Genomic DNA, 20,110 nt, shown 5'->3' on the forward strand with positions numbered 1-20,110 from the left:
ATCAGATACATCACAACACCACTGTAGTGATACTGAATAAAACATTTAAACTCAAGTGTCCCCCTGCCAAAAAGGTTGGTAACATGGGTCACCGAGTCTAAGGGCTATAAAATGACACTGGATTAATGTGTCTGATACACACATAAACTTGTACAACTCATCTTTAATAAAAAAAATCAATAATAAGAAATATACATATGAGTGAATAAATTGCAGCTAAGCGTTGGACCATAGCTGGGCGCTGGCCACGACATTTTAGCTTCCCTGTGTTAATATTTCACAAGTTTTATTTCGGTCATTCTTACACTTAGTGTGTGGATATGTGTGTTAACAGGCGTATTTATCAGATATTCCTAGAAATACGGAACAAATCGTGTTCCTTATCGCTTCAATAGGGGACGCAACATTTAACAGCCAAATATGGGGCGACTCCGTATCAGGCTAGCTTTATCTGACCTGCATATTTACAACCCTCCTGTCCTGTTGTCGATACACTGACAGAACTCACCTAACTGTCTTTCAACCACATTGAAAGGCTTTTTTTCATCCCGCCAACATTTTTATTCTTCTCCCTTTTTCTTTTTCTGTTTTGCGCCCCGGATAGTTATTTTTTTTCTGGCGCTCCATCTTGCTGTTAAGTGCGCACTACGACTGGTAGTCAAAGATTAAGGAGAAAAAAAAAACGTGCCTGAGTGCGCCTCTTAGGGGCGCGTGTATGGGGCCAAAATGGTAGCTTTAATATTTGCAAATGTGTGTGGAGAGTTGTGTGTCTGTATCTCGATTTGTGTGTGTGCAGTGGGATTTGAAAATGTGTAAATAAATCTGTAAATGTGTGAGGAGATTTGTGTGTCTGTACAACAATCTGCAAATGTGTAAAAAAATCCACAAATCTGTATTCAGATCTGCAAATGTGTACTGAGACTTGCAAATGTGTAGATCAATCTGTAAGCACACACAGAGACACTTGTGTCTGAAGTATTTTCGCTTCAAGACCCAGAAATACAGACAAATCATTGGTTACAAGTCAAGCGGTTTTTCGGTTGGCTCTCTTTACACACGTGATTTTTGCTACTCTTCTGCCGCGTGAGATGCACAAATGCGTAGAAGGATTTGTATGTGTATTTTCGCGATTTGTAACCCCTTGCGCAGGCTCGCAGGCTCACATGCTGCCCTGACCGCAGGCTCACAGGCTGCCCTGACCGCAGGCTCACAGAGCCTCTCTGCTGCAACAGTTCAGCACAACTTGCTTCACATACAGCCACATACCACCAGTTGGCGGTATTGTACAGTACGTGACGTTACTGGGGTCCTAGGGGTTGTACCTGCTAAGTTGAGAGCAATGGAATCCCGTCAGCTTTCTGTAAGTATATTTCTTTAATTTTTTCTATAGTTTGCATTAGTAAAACTGTTTCTTCTTCTTCTGCTTCTGTTTTATGGCGGCTGGCAAGCAACTTTATGATGTGCATTATCACCATCTACTTCAGTGGAGTGTGGATCGGGATGCTATGTATTTTCCCCACTGAAAAATAAAAATAAATATTAACAATATTTACATAAATAAACTTATATCCTTTCTATCAATTTCGTTTTTTCAAGATTGTTTATGAAATTACAAAAATAATCATAAGTAGATTTTTTTCCCCCAAAATATCTTGTATATTTAACTGTAATTTATTTTCTTGTAACCAACCTAATAATTCCCTTCTCTCCATAGAATATTTATAACAAAACAACAAAACATGCTCCACCGTCTCCCCTTGATAACAAAAACCACAACCTCCTGTTCCCATTCTAAATAAGTTTCCATTTAACCCCGTGTTTCCGAAACTTAATCTAGATATAACCTCGTTTTTATTCCTTTCCGTTCTCCTCATTTCACCAATTTTCCTTTGAATACTATAAAGCCACCTTCCAGTTCTATGCTCTTCCCACAGCTTCTGCCATGTTTTCGTAACCTTTTGTTTAATAATAGATTACATTTTTTCCTTACTGAATGGTATCAATATATCATCCTTGTCACGTCAACTCCCGCAGCGGAGGAAAAAAAAAGGTAGAGGCTGTCTGTGAGCCTGCGAGCCTGCGGTCAGGGCAGCATGTGAGCCTGCGAGCCTGCGGTCAGGGCAGCATGTGAGCCTGCGAGCCTGCGGTCAGGGCAGCATGTGAGCCTGCGAGCCTGCGCAAGGGGTTACAAATCGCGAAAATACACATACAAATCCTTCTACGCATTTGTGCATCTCACGCGGCAGAAGAGTAGCAAAAATCACGTGTGTAAAGAGAGCCAACCGAAAAACCGCTTGACTTGTAACCAATGATTTGTCTGTATTTCTGGGTCTTGAAGCGAAAATACTACTTCAGACACAAGTGTCTCTGTGTGTGCTTACAGATTGATCTACACATTTGCAAGTCTCAGTACACATTTGTGGATCTGAATACAGATTTGTGGATTTTTTTACTCATTTGCAGATTGTTGTACAGACACACAAATCTCCTCACACATTTACAGATTTATTTACACATTTTCAAATCCCACTGCACACACACAAATCGAGATACAGACACACAACTCTCCACACACATTTGCAAATATTAAAGCTACCATTTTGGCCCCATACGTGTGCACAAGCCACCTGTGTGGGAAGGGAGAGCGACAGGAGGGGAGGTGAAGGGGGCGCATAATCAGTGCTGTCTCTCTGTTATTGATCGTTTTATGCTGTTAAATATAGAAAATGACAACTAGAAAAAATTATTTTCTAGAGGGGTACTTTGACGCCCCCTCGAGTGCAGCGCCCCTATGCGTTGCATGCGCTGCATACCCGGTTTTTGCGTCACTGTGTAGAATGAAATACAATTGAAACTAAAATCCCTTTATTGTCCCACAATGGGGAAATTCTGGTGTTTACGGTAGCAAGGGGATTATGGAAAAAATGGTTACACAAATTTGGACCTTAGAAAAGTGTATTTGAATATCATAATAGTGAAGAGTTTTAAAAGAAGTACATTTCCTTGTTCTCTCACATTCTAAATAAGGTAAAACACATTGTTAGAATACTTTTTTTTTCTGTTGTTTTCTCGTCTATTAATTAGACTAGGCCACAGTACTGCAGGATCAACCTCAGTGTCCCTGTCCTCATCCACTTCTTTGATGAGGAGGACACCAGACCTGATTTCAGACTGAGCAGGGAGTCTTTGGCAGTGCTCTCAATCTCCTGAACCAAGATCGGCCACATGGATGGGAAGCCACTATTGAAACATTGGTGTTCCTTTTCTGGCTGGGAAGTGGTGCATCCTGCAGGGTGGTGTCAGCTTCGTTCGGAATTCCACGTACCACTGTCCATGACATCATTCATCGGGTCACAAAGGATGTAGTGGCCATCCTTTCCCAGGTTATCTACCTCCCCAAATCTGCACAGGATGTTGATGTTGTGTCTCTTGGGTTTGCACGGCTGCCATGTCAACGAGCTTTTTCCAAAGCAGAGGGTGCAATAGACGGCTGCCACATCCGCATCAGGTGTCCAGGCATCATTGATGGTCAGTGCTTTAGGAAAAGGAAACTGTTCCCATCCATCATCATGCGAGCTGTTTGTGATCATCAGGGCCGTTTCATGGACACATATGTGGGCTGGCCTGGGTCAGTGCATGACTCCAGGGTCCTCCGACACAGCCCACTGTATAGGCAGTCAGTCTATCCACCTCCAGGGTATTTCCTTGTTGCAGATGGAGGGTATCCCTGCCTCCAACACCAACCCCCCCTCATCACTCCCTACAAGAAGCCGGTACAAAGTGTGGGAGCTCAGTGCTTCAATAGCCATCATTCCAGAGCGTGCTGTATTGTGGAGAGAGCTTTTGGAATGATGAAGACCAGATTCCGTGTCATCTTCATGCAAGTGCTGGAGGTGCACCACTCATTTATACCTTATGTAGGTTTTTGCAAACCCATGGAATTTTCCTGAACACGCTACCTTTATACATAACAATTAATGCTATAAATATTTTCATAAAAAAAAGAGATTTATTGCTGAATCTGTTATTTGCCCTCCAGGTCATAACAGCATGCACCATCCTTCACGACATCTGCCTGGGTGCTGGTGATGTGTTACGTTTAAAATTGTAGGTTTATGATAAAAAAGGAAACTGAGTCCACACAGAATTGGGTTCTTTGGCTCCTCCAAGAGGAGAGAGTCACGTTCAGCTACATCTGGCCTCTCTGTCTCCTCAGCAGAAGCCTTTTATTAGCAGATCATAACACATGGGTTGGGTTACAGAACAGTGTTCTTCTGACAAGGCAATTGATTGGGTCATAGGACAAAATGCTCCTCTTGATTGAATCACAGCAGGATGCAACCGTGTGACTTTGCCTCATGACCTAATGATTGAATCACAGGATAGCAGGATGCAGGTCACAAAAGTCTACAACCCTCTTGATTGAGTCACAGCACACACATGTAGCATAATTTTATAATCATAACTCTAACATGATGTCAGCAGACGACGAAGCAGAAGAGGCTGTAGATGAGGATGAGGGGGAGACAGAGCTTGGAGCAGTCAGTGGTGATTTGTAGCGGGACCAAATCGCAGCTGAGGTGTCTGTCCTGGAGGAGGTACCACCAGAACACACCTAATATTTGCAGGGAAATCAAAATAAATAAGTGTCACGTCTAGGAATTGATGTGTCGGAGTATTATCACCATTGTAGTATTAACATTCCATGCACAGAATCATATGCTTCTGCATGCCTTTGATTTATTCATTTATCCTGATTTCTTGCATATTAGTGATGCTGAGGTTGACTGTGCCAGCCCTGTAAACCCAATTGGATGATGGCGTGGACGCTGCTTGATACCATCCGAAAAAACCTCCACAGGCCACTGAGTGATGCTTCACTGGCTATCCAGAAAAAAGCATGCAGTCTATTGGAGCAACCCGTCCATGTCTCTGGTCTTAACAAAGCAGAAGACACACTACCAAAGACCTCCTGTTTAGTAAACCATTAGACTGTTACCGTTTATAGAAAAATATGCAGTCGGATAAATGAGGTCAATCCTGTTTATTTACATTGGAAATATTTTGTTTATTACAAGATTCTCCTTGAATATATCCTTTATTTTGTTTAAAAAATTTTGTGTTATGACCTCATTTCTTAAGAATTACACAAGTTACAATAAATGTTTATATTGTGGAAATAAAAGATGGGTGCTACTTAATTAGATGTAATCAAGTAACCTTTTGAAATCATCTACTAAAAGGAGTAATTTTACAGACTTGAACTGTTTACCTTTGAGTAAAATTCCTGGCTACTCCATTTGCTTAATGGAAACAAGGTTGTTCTAAATGAATATGAACCACAGAGACACTTTTTTAAAACTCTTTGCTTGAGTATGCTTTTTACCAAGTACCCTTTACTTTGACTTGAACATTTTGCTTAAAGAGCAATTTTCTTTTACTTCAACCAGGGTAACAATATGATTAAGTAGTGTTACACTTAAGTACCTTTTTTGGTTACTGTGTCCACATCTGGTGGAAATGTGTTTGAACATTTGAGTAATGGAAGATGAAGGCTCACCAACAATAACTCATCTTCCCAAAAACAAGATATTTGAGACAGAATTGTGAAGAGTCATTTATTAGCAATTTTCTCCAAAATAGAAAAAAGTTAGTCCATCCTCTCTCTGCTTTCCTTTGCGCCCCCCCCCCCCTCTCCTCCACCTCCCTTTGAAGTTTCACGTCCTCCTTGATGAGGTCCAGCAGCTCTGCATTATGATCTTTTTGCCGTTTTGGGCCCCTTCTGGCTGCTGACTCTGTTCGTCCTCCTCCCGGTTGGCCACTGCTGCACTTGGCCCTGGAGTGTCCTCTGGGATTGAAGAAATCAGGACAGTCGGTGCGATGGAAGCCCTCTGCCAGAACACTTTGTCCATTTGGACAAACCAAGGCCAAGTAGCAGCAGTGGGTTCCCCACTCGTTCCCTCCCCTGACCCTAGGAACTTGCAGTCCTATAGACGGAAGAAAGAAAACAAAACCCAGTTCAATAATCAAAGGTCAACACCAATATTTGATGATATGTGTTTATTTTATTTATTGTTTGTCAAAGCAAAGCTGACTTACTTCATATTTTCTTTTCAGATTGTCCCATTTTTTCTTGGCCTGCAAGGGGCTCACCTTTCCCTGCAGGCCCATCTTCTCCAGAATGATTCTAGAACATACAGAACAATTAGTGGTGTAGAAATGATAAAAGCTATTATTCAGTATTCCATAAAACCAGCATGGATGTTATATCATGTTTCCTGTTGTCATGACATAGGAAGAGGGAATATTAAAACATGGGTTCTGTTGTGGTTGTAGCTGAGAAAGCAAGGGGCAGATGTTGCTTAGGCTGTTACTGTACCTCCAAGCTGTGTGGGCAGAGTTCTTGGTCCCAGTAAAGAGACCCCCTGATTTTCCCCCCTTAGCTTTATGAAAAGCTCCGTCTGCTCCTTGCTCACTATAAGAAATTAATCTTCAGGATGATGTGAACCATGTATTGTTGCTAGCATTCAGGTTCTCTTCTTGGCATACAGAAATATGATTAGAAGTAAATTTTTACAATAACAAAAACATATCAAGGCTTCAATAGGATTCCAATGTTGACATGTGATGTCAGGAATAATCTAATATGTTCTATTGCGTTTTATGAAGGGGATATATGGACTGGCAATGGAAATTAGGAGTGTGGATAAATATGTATTGCATCTAGAATAATAGAATAGAATGTGTAAACATTTGTGAATGTTTGTAGTTAATAGCTATTGAAGTTCACCAAAATCTTTCAGCCTGCTATGCTTGAAAAAAAGAGAGACGGATGTGGCTGATGGATGCCATTAGATTGCTTATGTTTGAATAAACTGGGTTTGTAGGGAGAGAACATTTTAATAATCAAATTTTTTAATCATTTTGACGTTCAAAGAAATTTAACTGCATTCTGGTCATGCCAAGCAACAAGTGCTGACAGAATTTCACAGGTTAAATGCACTTACACTACCGTTCAAAAGTTTTTTGGTCACCCAAATAATTTTGTGTTTTTCTGAAAAGTCAAACTTATTCACCACCATAGGCTACGTTGTGAAATGAATAGAAAATAGAGTCAAGGCATTGACAGACATTGACAGACCAACCCCGTCAGCCTGAAACATCAAGTTTATAAGAAAACAAACTATAAAAAAGTATTATAAAAATATAATTTATTTAAAACATAATCCAGTCTACAAAGGGTTAAAATGTTTATTAAAAACAATGGGAAATTCCATTGGGACCGAGTAGCACTAAATTGGTGACTTAGAAACAGAGAGGGCAAAGAAACAACAACAAACCAGTAACAGAGCAGGAGGTGCATATATAGGAGAGAGAAATAAAGAACAGGCTAATCAGCAGAATGGGAGCAGGTGTAAACAGAGGAGTCTAGAAGGGAGCTTGGGAAAAGGAGACTGACACAAGTTTGAAAAACAAAGAAAAGGATGGATCAAAGTCAAACTGAAAACTCAAAAAGCAAACTTGAGCAGAACCAAAACCGTGACATAAACACGTTTTTTAAAAGGCCCTTTCAATATGCGGCATTTTTACTTTGCCGTGCCAGGATTAATCCCTCCCTATATAACTCTAGATATAGATTCACACTTTCATCTAAAAATGAAACATAAACTGTTCAGTATTACAGCCTTTATTCTTCATCTTTTGTAGGATCTGACTGGATCAGACTATTGTGTTTTCTTTCTCTCCTCAGCCTGGATTCATCTAATGGTTTGTATGAAGCTAGCTGGAAAAAAAAGAAAAGAAAACCCGGCAGTGGCTGTTTTTACAAGGCGCTGATAAGACGTTTGTTCAACAAAGGCTGCAAAAGCTTGCATCTAAAAAAAAAAGGATATCTGAAATCTGTGTCCGGAGTGCAGAGTGTGGATAAGCTTAACTGGTCCAGCGTTTCTTTAAAACCTGTTCTCCAGTTTTTCACGCGTGTAGCAACTGTTGAAACAGGCTGATCCATAAGGAAGGCTGTCTGTGAGAGAATTTACTTTAACAGCTTCAGCTGCCGCGTCTTTTTTCCTGGATAACTGACCGCATAATGTCGATGTGTAGGCAGACATTATTACATTTAGTGCATTTAAATTCAATACAATTACAGTGAATTAAAAAAGATATCTAAGTAAAACTAACAGGAGAATAATTGTTTATCCAGCCTTACATGACTGAGACATTTTCAAATATCTAACTATGCTTTTTCCCTTTAAATTTACATTAAAAAAAAAAACAAAGTCCGTCAGTTTTAAAAAATAGAATTATGATTTTATAAGATGCTGGTTTAAAACATTTGTGTTTAAAGTTTGGACTCTGCAACAACAATCATGCACCAACATGGATCTGGCTATTTGCTGATAAGGGATGGTATTGCTGCTGAAGCTTCTCAGTCGTCCAGGTCATATTCGAAGTAGATGAACTATTGAGTACAACTTATTGACAAAGGACATTATTTTGAGGATCAGAATATTCACATTTTGGAAAAAGAAGACAGGTGGTTTGAAAGGGGCGTGAATAAAGCCATTTGCGTTCAGAAAGAAAAAACAACCTTAAACAGAGGGGACAGACTCAGGTTTTAGCTTTCAAAAACCTACAATGCAGTAAATGAGTTAATCCCTTCCTGCTATCGTTGCAACCCCCATCCTCTTACAGGGGAACAGAAGACCTTGCCTCTTCAGCCAGGCCAAAAATTCCCCCTAATGATCCCCTTTTCAGAGACAAAGACAGGTATTGGGTAGTGCAGGCTAACAAAGAAACCAAATGACCGGCATTTGCAAGGGGTTTATCTGGTTCAATTTGCATGTTTCCAAAGCCAAAACACCCTGCCACCCTGCAGAGGAAGCTCATTTCAGCCGCTTGGATCAAGGATCTCGTTATGCTTCAGATTTCCTGACCATAGGTGAGGGTAGGAAGGTCATATTTACCAACATGATCCTAATGGTTAAAGCAAAAAAACAAGACTGAGGACGGCAGTATTTCCCCATCAAGAAGTAATGAGGATATTATATGTAGACTGATGCTGAAGAGCAACATGGTGAGTTTTCAAGATTTTGAAAAAGTCCTTCAGGCAGATGAAAAAACAACAGGTGAGGAAACGCAAAAAAAAAATAGAATAAACTGAGGATGAATACTGACAAATGACCGAGATCTTATGGGGACGACGGTAAAACCATTTAGTTGACTAGTTAACACAAGGTTGAGGGAAAAAAGGTAAAGAAAGGATAAACAACGGACGGAATAAAATAAGGGAATAAATCCAACACTTCAGAAATAAAAACAAGAGGAAATAAAAACCAAACAAACCTAACGTGGAAAGAAAAAAGCAAGAGAAATAGACTAGAACACAAAACGTTACATGAACCAAACTAATATGGCATAGTCCGAACAGCATGAAAGCAATTCAGCTTAAGATAAAAGATAACCTTATAAAGTAAACAAAAACTGATTCTGAAAAGCTTACAGTAAAAATAAGAGAAAACTAGCATTCAACAGTAATTAAAAGACTCTCATCTTTAGTTAAAATTTGTCAAGAATATTGGAGCAGCCTAAAAGGAAAAGGAACATTTCAGCCGTCGTGTTTTTATTTAAATTTTCTCACTGTGTCCTCGTTTTGCTCTCAGTTATCACTCAACTAATCTAATATAAAGTTAATTTCAAATTTACTCTAAGTGTATTTACTGTTTTTACTCTACTTATTGTTTTAATATTATAATTTAAAATCCTAGTCCACAAGCATCCTCATTCATATTTTCCCCTAAATTTTCACATTATGATATATTTTTATATTATTTATTGGCTGCATCTAAAAAGAATCAAAAATATTTTCAATTCAAACATAGATATGAAATAATACAATATAACGTACAATAGCTTAAATGATATTGTACCAGGTCATCAAATCAATTTAGTTTAGTTTGTAAAATCAGCTGCCTGTAGTGTCTTTAAATGTCCAGCAGGTGTCAGTATTCTGTGAGACAGTATCAACGCTGCATCAACAATTTGGCTTCAAGATGCCTCATTAACCATCAATACAAAAAAAAATAAATAAAATAAAAATTATCGTATCTTATTCTTCTTTTTTTCATCACAAGTTGGATTGTGTGCTTCATGTTAAGTTGTGTTTTTACTTCCTCTTGAGTTTAAGTGATATAACTTTTTCAAATTTAGTTTTATTTAATGGCATTTTGATATATATTGCATTTGGATTTTTTATGACCTGCTTAAATAAAGGTCATATAAATTAAATTCAATTAGAAAGGAGCTCATTTAAGAGGGGCAGCAGCTGCCTCAGCACAGAGAGGGTCTTTGTCTGGTAGCACAGACTGAAAGTGGTTCTATGTGCGTGTATGAATTAAACAGATGTGCAAAAAAGAAAAAAATGAGGTGGTTTAAATGGGCCCATTTGAGTTTTCTCCCAATATAGGGAGAAAACTATATTGGGGCCCCTAAGAGGGCCCCAATATAGTGATGGGGGCCCTCTTAGGGGCCCCAATATAGTGATGGGGCCCCTAAGAGGGCCCCATCACTGACACCTGGTTGGCCCCCCACACAATTTCTTCTGGTCAGAAGAAAGCAGCACTCGATGAGTATCATTGGGTAAAGGGTCCCGCTCACGAACTGAGAGTGACAGACAGGTTTTAACTAGTGATGTGCCGTTCATGAACATGAAATTTAAATAAATAAAACATGTTTGTGACCAAACTCAATAAAATCCTTTATTGAGTTTGGCACTATTGTAACTGATATGTTAAAATATTAATTAAATTTAATGGTCCAAGGTGGAAGGAAGAGAATTTCCATAATTTGGAATTTACACAATGCTAATGTTAGCATGGAATACATCCAAACTAACTGCTAAACTTAGAATAGAATATCATCCAAGCTAACGGCTAAAGTTAGCCTAAAATATCATCCAAGCTAACGGCTAAAGTTAGCTTGGAATATCATCCAAGCTAATGGCTAAAGTTAGCCTGGAATATCATCCAAGCTAACAGCTAAAGTTAGCATGGAATACATCCAAGCTAACGGCTAAAGTTAGCTTGGAATATCATCCAAGCTAATGGCTAAAGTTAGCCTGGAATATCATCCAAGCTAACAGCTAAAGTTAGCATGGAATACATCCAAGCTAACGGCTAAAGTTAGCCTAAAATATCATCCAAGCTAACGACTAAAGTTAGCATGGAATACATCCAAGCTAACGGCTAAAGTTAGCCTAGAATATCATCCAAGCTAAATGCTAAACTTAGTGTGGAATATCATCCGAGCTAACAGCTAAAGTTAGTATGGAATACATTCTAGCTAACAGCTTAAGTTGGTATGGAATACATCAAAGGTAACAGATAAAGTTAGCCTCGAATACATCCAAGGTAACAGCTAAACTTAGTATGGAATACATTTGAGATAACAGCCAAAGTTGGTATGGAATAAATCCAAGCTAACAGCCAAAGTTGGTATGGAATTAACTCAGTTAGGCAAGTGAGTGAAATTAACTATTAAGCGGAGCCATCAGGGCAGATCATGACAGAATTTACACTATCATGTTAGTAGAATAGATTATTTATTTATACTGGCCTTTGACTGTGTTATCTAAACAGTCTTAAAATTTCCACTCTTATTCCATATTTCAAATAATGTTATCTCTTTTATGATTCATTACATTTTTATATATATAATCATAATTTTCCGATTCGCTTTTACTCCATTACACTGCTTTCTGCCCCCATACCACTGCAGTGGACTTTTCCTTTTCTTTTTTTCCTCATGTCCAGCATTCTGAATTGTTGAGCTACTAAAACGTGCAATAGAAATACATTTGCCTTGTCTTCATATAATCTCATCTCTATGCAAAGTCTCGTTCATCCAAGTCATGGTGACCAAAAATTATTTGATACTAATACATCCTTCAAATTCTCCTGATACTTAAACCTTTGCCAGAACAAGTGATAACCTGGAGCATGTTGGGGGAAGCTGCAATAATGTCCAACATAATCACTATGCTTTTAAATTTAGGAAACATCCTTGATCTTCTGGTTTTTTTATTATTATTATTATTTTACTTTAGCTGCAAAGTTTCATAGCACATTTTCACTTTATCCTTTGTATATTCTACATCCATTTAGCCCTAACTTCAATGTCACAGTCTTGGTTCTTTCAGTTTTCTTTTGAATATCCAGTTTCACTTTGATCCATGTTTTTCTTTGTTTTCTAGTTTTATTGGTCTAATTCCCTATTTTGTTGTGTTTTCTGGATGTATTGGAGTTCTTAGGTTTTTCTGGGTTGCCCTCTGGTGTTGGTCTCCTTTTCCCTAGCTCCCTTCTAGACTCCTCTATTCACACCTGCTCCCAATCAGCTCATTAGTCCTGTCTTTGTTCAGTCTCCCATATATACTCTCCCTGTTCAGTTCCTCAGGGCTGGTTCCTCATCTTTTCCTGGCTCCCCATGTGAGTTTTTACCCATGAAGTTCTCTAGTTTTTGTTTCCATGTATTTATTTTTATTTTTTTTCCCTCAGTTATTCAATCAAATCCTCAATAACTCACCTCTGCCCCTCTGCCTCCTTGCCTCTGCATTTGGGTCCTCAAAACCTCAACCAAAGCCTGACATTCTATATAAAGCTTTCTTTTATCCAGACTAGAGGCTGAAGTTTCCCTCTGGTTCTCTTCGTCTCACACAAACCACCTCATTACTTAACACTGAGCTGTCCTTATCTTATCTCCTCGGCCCCTCCGTAGAGCCGCGGTGAACAGACTCATGCGTCTCGGTCAGTCTCCTGTCATTCACACATAAAGACCTGACACACTTGGAGAGACAGGAGCAGCAGCAGCTTGTTTCATGTGTGATCCACCATGAACCCCAGCATGTAAACGGAAGCTGCTGCTTCCACACGTGTGCCGAGGTCAAGGATAAAAGAGAGTATGGGTTAAAGTAAGCAAGTAAAGAATAAATATACTCTGTGTGATTTTAAAAGTAAATAAGAGGCTGAGAGACTGATGGCAGATTTAGGTTTGCATCATATCTGAGGGGTTTTGTGATTCTAGACATGCACACAGGGAGGAGAGGGAGTGTGGCACAGAACAAACACTATTAGAGCATTACAATCCTCCAGATCTTCCATCCTCTGAGTTACTTTGCTTTTCTGTCTGCCTGTCTCTGATAATGATATCCCAGCGCCACAGTAAAGGGAGATCTGAGCAGGGTCATGGTGAGGAAAAATGCTAATTCTCTATTTTTATATTACATTTACTCAGAAGTTTGATCATATTCCCAATGTGTTCTGAAGGTGTGATCAGAAACATGATAATCCTGAAGCATATTTTAGGATCCCTTGATATAATCTAAATTACACCTGCAGACAAAATGGGAAATAAAAAAAAATTATTTTGTTATAGGTTTTGGAGAAATAGGAAGCTGTTAACACAACAACAAAAATTATAGTTGTTCTTAGCACCAGTTGCTTTGTTTTAAATCTAATAATATATATATATATTTATAAATAAGCCCAAGCAATAGTTCCCCACATTTACATGTTCTGATATCAGACTGCTCCCTGTCCTAAGAAAACCAGCCTGCTAATGATGCCCTCCCGCCTCTTTCTGTCCTACTGTCTCAATTAAAATATATATTTCTTATCCTTTCTTTTCCTCACCGAGGTACGACGGAGTATTAGGGCCCAGTTAGAGATTTTTTTATTTTTTGTTTTGAGAATAAAGACGGAACATTATGAGAATAAAGTCGTAGCCTTATCAGAATGATGTCATCACACCACAACCCGTTTCAGAAAGAAATCTTCAATCTCCAACCAGCATATGATGGTCTGCTCCTGCTGCGCGTCAGAATTAACTGGTACAAGCATCAAAAATGTAGCAGCACACGCCTTTTTGCTGCTCCTGCTGCGTTTGGTATGAACGCAGCATAAGGGCAGGGAAGGACACATGGGACATCTTAAAAAATGGCTTTCATTGAGATTTTAGACAAAACAGTTATTCTGCTTGTAGAAACAAACGGTTGTTGTTAACATGAATTTAAAAGTAGTGTAGCTTTATATGGCTAACTAAATGAGCTAAAAGAGGCTAACCTGTTAGCTACTGAGCATAGCTAGCTACATCGCTACCCAGCTCTCCCCCTTTATATCACGGTCTAAAAGTTATTTTATTCACCATAAACAGATTATTTCAGTTTTTTTTATCAATCAGGTAAAACATCATCAGTCTTTAGACACGGCAACATCACAGATGCTCCCGACTCTGCACATGGATGCTGCGTGATGTCATTATCGTCTAGGTAACCACAATCTTCTACATCATTTGGCAACGTTCAGCCAGTCATGTCGCGTAACATCATTAGCATGAAGCAGGACCCCGAGCAGATCTGGTAGCTACAGCAGATAAGCAATTTTTTTTTTCCTCCTAAAAATAATAAAAGAACAATATAAAGACAATTTCAGAAGCATAAATATATACAAACATAAATATATAAAACTACAAATGAAATCTTTAGTTTCTTAAGCTCACAAGCTAGTAGATAAAAAGAGCAAGAAAAAAGTATTAGTTTGGGCTAATTCTGGCATGGTTCATCCACCAGAAAGGTAAAAGACCTTCACCAGTAACAAACATGTGAAAATAACATAACATTTACAGATTATAAATCCCCAAAATATGTTTAAAAGGTAAGAAACCTTTTAAGGTTTTATAAAGTGCTAATTAGTGCATTTGTCAATTAATGAAGCCTGTTGTCCCGAGCCGAATGTCTGTAGCAGACATGTTCACAAGTAATTTTTTGCAAGTCCAAGTCAAGTCTCAAGTCTTGAGAGCTCAAGTCCAAGTCAAGTCTCAAGTCTTGAGAAGGCCTGTCGCAATAATCAATTAATCGCACAAAAAATTCTAATCACTTGATTCATTTTAAAAAGTGCAATAATTTTCGTGCTTGCTTGTTTCTCCTTGTGTTTTCATCTCCGTCACTGAGACGGTATAGCTTAAAGGTCGCTATTATATCTATGGAATTATCATTATCTTGAACTGCTAAATGAAAAATACAATTAAAAAAGGCACACGCAAAATTTTTTTCCAGATAAATTTTGCATTTTCTTACAGTATTTCCTGACATTTGTGGTTACAACTTTTTCTAGTTTTAGCAGTAAATGTCTGCTCTTTTATTGAAAATGAGGACTGTGGAAAAAAAAACCAATCACAATCCTGCCGTCCACGTACTGTTGCGTCAGTGTGTTGCACAGGGAAAAATATGATTTATGGTTTTCTTTAATTTAAATGTTAGTTTTATGCTTTGCATGTTTGGAGAGGAAGATATGATTTGTTTTTCTTTGTATTTTCTTCTTGAGCTTTGCATGTTTTGATGTTTCTTTTTTATACGATTGTTTTCCTGCATGTTGGGTTGCTTGTTTTGGTTTGTTTTTCCCTTGTGACAATCCATGCGCACTGGACTGAAGTAGTTGTCTGAGAAGGCGGAGTGCATTAATTACGCTGCATAATTGCTGCGCTCAGGTGTGAGCAAGGGCTGATTAAAGCCGACATAAAAGGAGTCTGAAGGAAAGGAGAAGGAGAACGGAATCTGCAGGTGAAAGAGACGGACGCGCTGCTGGGGGAGATGCAGGTGGGATCCGTGCGCCAGGAGGGCGCACAGATGGCCCAGTAAGGAGCATTAGGGCAGAGGAGGAACCTCGCCTGTAAGTAGCGCTCCCCCTCGCTTAAAGCATAAACAGGAATATATCTTCCGACGGGGTTTAGGCGCGTGGATGCTGGCGTTCTCCTTGCTTCTCTTTTTAGCTGGATCGGTCTGGAAAGGGGTGTGGCACGCCAGGGAGTGGAACAGTGCCGGAGCGCCGCAGAGTCTGTGGATCAGCCAGTGGGTGCTGCAGGCTGATCACTCGCACCAGAAGCAGCATAACAAGCGGAGCCCAACTTCCAGCCTCTGATTTTTAAGGAAAACTCTTGAATTTTAGGTTTTATCAGGAGAAGAAAATGACAGTTTTATTATGCCACTTTTGCTGTGGCTTTTTGTATAAATAAAACGCTTGAACTTGAGTGCTTCACGGTTGGGGTCTTTGAGTTTTCTTCTGTGTGCGGGTAAGGCGAGCGGCGATCAGTCAAGTTAGTAAAACAAAAAACACTTGAATAAGTGTTTTTACACTGGAATAAAATATTGTTCACAAGTCGGAAATCACGAGTCTCAGTCGAGTCTGAAGTCCTTTAAATGCAAGTCTAAGTCGAGTCTGAAGTCATTAAATATGCGACTTAAGTGCGACTCGAGTACGAGTCACAAACTCGAGTCCCCATCTCTGGTCTGTAGTGTTCAAATAATTGAGACTCCTTAAGGTAATTAATGTGTTTTTACTATAAATGTGAAAAAAGGAAATTATGTTGTGAAAAAAACAAATAAGTAAAAACAAAACAACTAAAATATTCATACTGAATTTAAATAATTTACACAGACAATCTGAACAGATGAAAGTGTTTTTTAAATATAAACATATTGTATAAATAATGACTGGGTAAATATTCTGATTTAATTTTCTTCTGATCTTACAATGTAAGAGATAATTATCTCTATATTATGAGGTTCAAGCTATGAACCAAAGGTTTTTTCACTTATAGATTTATTCAAATACATTATAAGATGATTGCAGAGGCTGTAATAACATGGATCCATGATTATGTTAATGTGATGGAAATGCTATCAGGATTAAGTATTACTACTTCTCATAATGAAGAACATCAACAGCAGTTTAAATGGTACAGTGAGGAAATACAAGTTCAAATGACGTCCCGTCAATCTTGTTGTGTGGTAGAGGTTAACCACCGTTATCTCTGATTCTCCTCAGGTGCTGCTCCTGACCACCGCCTGTCACTCACACGCTTATAGGGAACATCTGAGCTGAAGTTTTCGTTCTGAATGTGGCAGGAAGAGCCGTGAAAGCTATGACCGTTCCAGCTGCAATGTCTAATTTGAGAGACGTGCTGCACTTTCATCAAGCCCTGTGCAATTATGCACACCTCTTCTAATGCGAGTACCCTGATTAAATCTCTCACTAACAGCATGAAGGCTCCCACAACATAAGCACAGAGATGCCTGTGGGTCGTGTTTCCCGCTTACGGTCTAAATTCTAAGCAGATTTTCCAAGCAGTCCAAGCATCAGAAAAATGTGTATGTCCAGAATTTTGGGTACTGTGGCTTTCCATACTTTCTGTTAGACTCATTTCCCTCCTGTTTCCCCTCCTCTCTTAAATCATGCTTGTTCCTCATGTTTCACCTTCTACATTTCCTGTCTGCACCGAACCCCCTAAAAATACATTAATTTACTTTATTTATTTGAAAACAAATGTATACATCTTCAATTTTGAATAAATCTTTTTTTATATGTATTTTTATTTTAAATGGGTTTTTTATGGTACAAATTGGAACATTCATTAAATTCATTCCCCCTCGCACCCCCCTCCCCCCAGCATATACCTGAGGACATTACAAAGAGCAACATTGTTAATGTTGAGAAATGTATTTAAGTTATATTTCAGAAGCACCCTAAATATAATTCGATTTAAAAGTTTAATCAGTGAGGAGAATGAAGATTTCTAGGTTGCTTAGAAAACCCCTGGACTACAAACGATAACCGCTCTAGAAGATAATCATGTCTTCTCTTCCTCATTAGTGTGAACCATCCAGTTAATAGGTGTTAACATTTGATGGCTCTTTATGTAGGAGATTCTCCAAACAGTGGCAAAATAAACAACATCCACTTTGAAGAAAACTGCAAAGTTAAATCTCTTAATGACGAAATAAACCAGCCAGGTTCCTGGATGCTTGAAAATAAAACTGAAATCCAGAATGGAAAAAGATTTAGAAATAAGTAAAGATGTCTTAAATTAAGTGCACTTACCCTCGATTTGAATAGATAAATCAGATAGTTTGCCAATGGAATGATGATTTTTACACTTGAAATGAGATAATTTAATAATATGCACTTGAAATAAGACAATGCAGTTGTGTTTCCTTAGTTTAAATCTAAATTGTCTTGTTCCATTGGCAAAATATCTCTTTTATCTCCTCAATTTGAGAACAAATAAACTTAATTGAAGAAAAACATCAGTTGTCTAGATTCCATTTTTTGCACTTCTTGATTAAAAAGAGAATTTCAGAAAAACGTTGCTGTTTTTTCAGATTACATTTCAGTAAATTATTATTTTAGTATATTTTATTGTTTTTTTTTCTTTTCTTTTTATATTTCTCAGTTTTATTTTTGGAAATTTCTGCATGGGTTTCGAATTACATTTTTTTCTAGTTTACTGTTCCAGATCAAAATCTCTTCAAGCAGAATAAAGCACAACTGATTCTGATGATTAAAGCTCAGCTAAAGTGTGTTAATCAGCTATCAATTGAAATCTGCTGTGCTTTAAGGCTGCATGACGAGGAGTCTTGGAATCCAACCAGACCTCGGCGCTGCGCTTTGACATAATCGTCCTTCGAATCTGGCCTTCTAAGGACACAGCCCATGAATTCGAACAGAGCATAGGTCTTTTTGCACAGCTTTAAGGCCAAATAGTTCAAAAGAACTCAATCAAGCAAGCCATGAACAATGACTCTGACGTGATTCGAACACGCAGCCTTCTGATCTGGAGTCAGACGCGCTACCATTGCGCCACAGAGTCCTGACAAAGGACAACCCCATATCACAACAACATTTTTCGCAGACAAAAGATATGACACACTAGATAGTTGAAATAGAATACCGTGATCCATGTGCAGCAAGCCAAAGTGTATTCCTGATATTGATTTCCTCATTTACAAGACAGAAGAATCCAATTGCCTTCTTCAGTAGATCTATTTGCCAATCAAAAGAAGTTAAAAACAATCCACTGGACTTTGTTTCCAAGTTCGAAGAGATTTTGTTTCCCATCCAGGAAGCTTTTACGATTCAAGATGTCATGAATAGCAAAGAGTTCAAGGCTGTATACAATAGCCCAACAAGCCCTTGTGTTGTTTTAGAAAACGTGGAAACTGAATCAGATGAACGTGTCCACCACATGGAACAGAGGTCATTTGGCTTCTATTGTTAACCTGCAAAGCCCCATACATGTCTATGTCTCTGAAAGGGGGAGGGGGTCATTAAAGGGAATTGTTGGCATGGCTCAATATGCAAGGTGCTTTTACCAAGTGGTAGTTTCACATGTCTCTGAAAGGGGTTTCATTAAAGGAAATTGTGATTCTGCATGAATAGGCAGGGTCTTTTTGCCATATGTGTGAGTTGCACATGGATGAAGCCACAGCCTTCAGGCCAAATAGTTTAAAAGGATTCCTTCAAACAAGCCATGAACAATGACTCTGACGTGATTCGAACACGCAGCCTTCTGATCTGGAGTCAGACGCGCTACCATTGCGCCACAGAGTCCTGACAAAGGTCAACCCCATATCACAAGAACATATTTTGCAGACAAAAGACATGACACACTAGATGGTTAAAATGAAATACCTGATCCATGTGTCGCAAGCCAAAGTGTATTCCTGATATTGATTTCCTCATTTACAAGACAGAAGAATCCAATTGCCTTCTCCAGTAGATCTGGTTGCCAATCAAAAAAAGTTAAAAACAATCTACTGGACTTTGTTTCCAAGTTCGAAGACATTTCGTTTCCCATCCAGGATGCTTTTACGATTCAAGATTTCATGAATAGCATAGAGTTCAAGGCTGTATACAATAGCCCAACAAGCCCTTGTTTGTTTTAGAAAATGTGGAAACTTAATCAGATGAACGTGTCCACCCCATGGAACAGGGGTCATTTGGCTTCTTTTGTGAACCTGCAAAGCCCCATACATGTCTATGTCTCTGAAAGGTGTGGGGGGGGGGGGGGGGGGGCGGGGGGTCATTAAAGGGAATAGTTGGACTGGCTAAATATGCAAGGTGTTTTTGCCATGTGGTAGTTTCACATGTCTCTGAAAGGGGTGTCATTACAGGGAATTGTGATTCTGCATGAATAGGCAAGGTCTTTTTGCCATATGTGTGAGTTGCAAATGGATGAAGCCTAAACCCAAATACTTTAAAAGCATTACTTCAAAGAAGCCATGAAC

The 20,110-nt window shown here is 38.8% G+C and overlaps 2 non-coding genes across 2 annotated transcripts; both read right to left on the reverse strand.

Moving 5' to 3' along the window:
- Window positions 1-18,621: 18,621 nt before the first annotated feature.
- Window positions 18,622-18,693, reverse strand: trnaw-cca. The gene has a single exon. It is a non-coding gene; the product is annotated as a tRNA-Trp (tRNA).
- A 668-nt stretch (window positions 18,694-19,361) lies between these two features.
- Window positions 19,362-19,433, reverse strand: trnaw-cca. The gene has a single exon. It is a non-coding gene; the product is annotated as a tRNA-Trp (tRNA).
- Window positions 19,434-20,110: the final 677 nt, after the last annotated feature.

The sequence above is a fragment of the Cyprinodon tularosa genome, unplaced genomic scaffold (genome assembly GCF_016077235.1).
Source record: "Cyprinodon tularosa strain WSP-4 unplaced genomic scaffold, ASM1607723v1 ctg363, whole genome shotgun sequence".
Classification (NCBI taxonomy): Eukaryota; Metazoa; Chordata; class Actinopteri; order Cyprinodontiformes; family Cyprinodontidae; genus Cyprinodon; species Cyprinodon tularosa.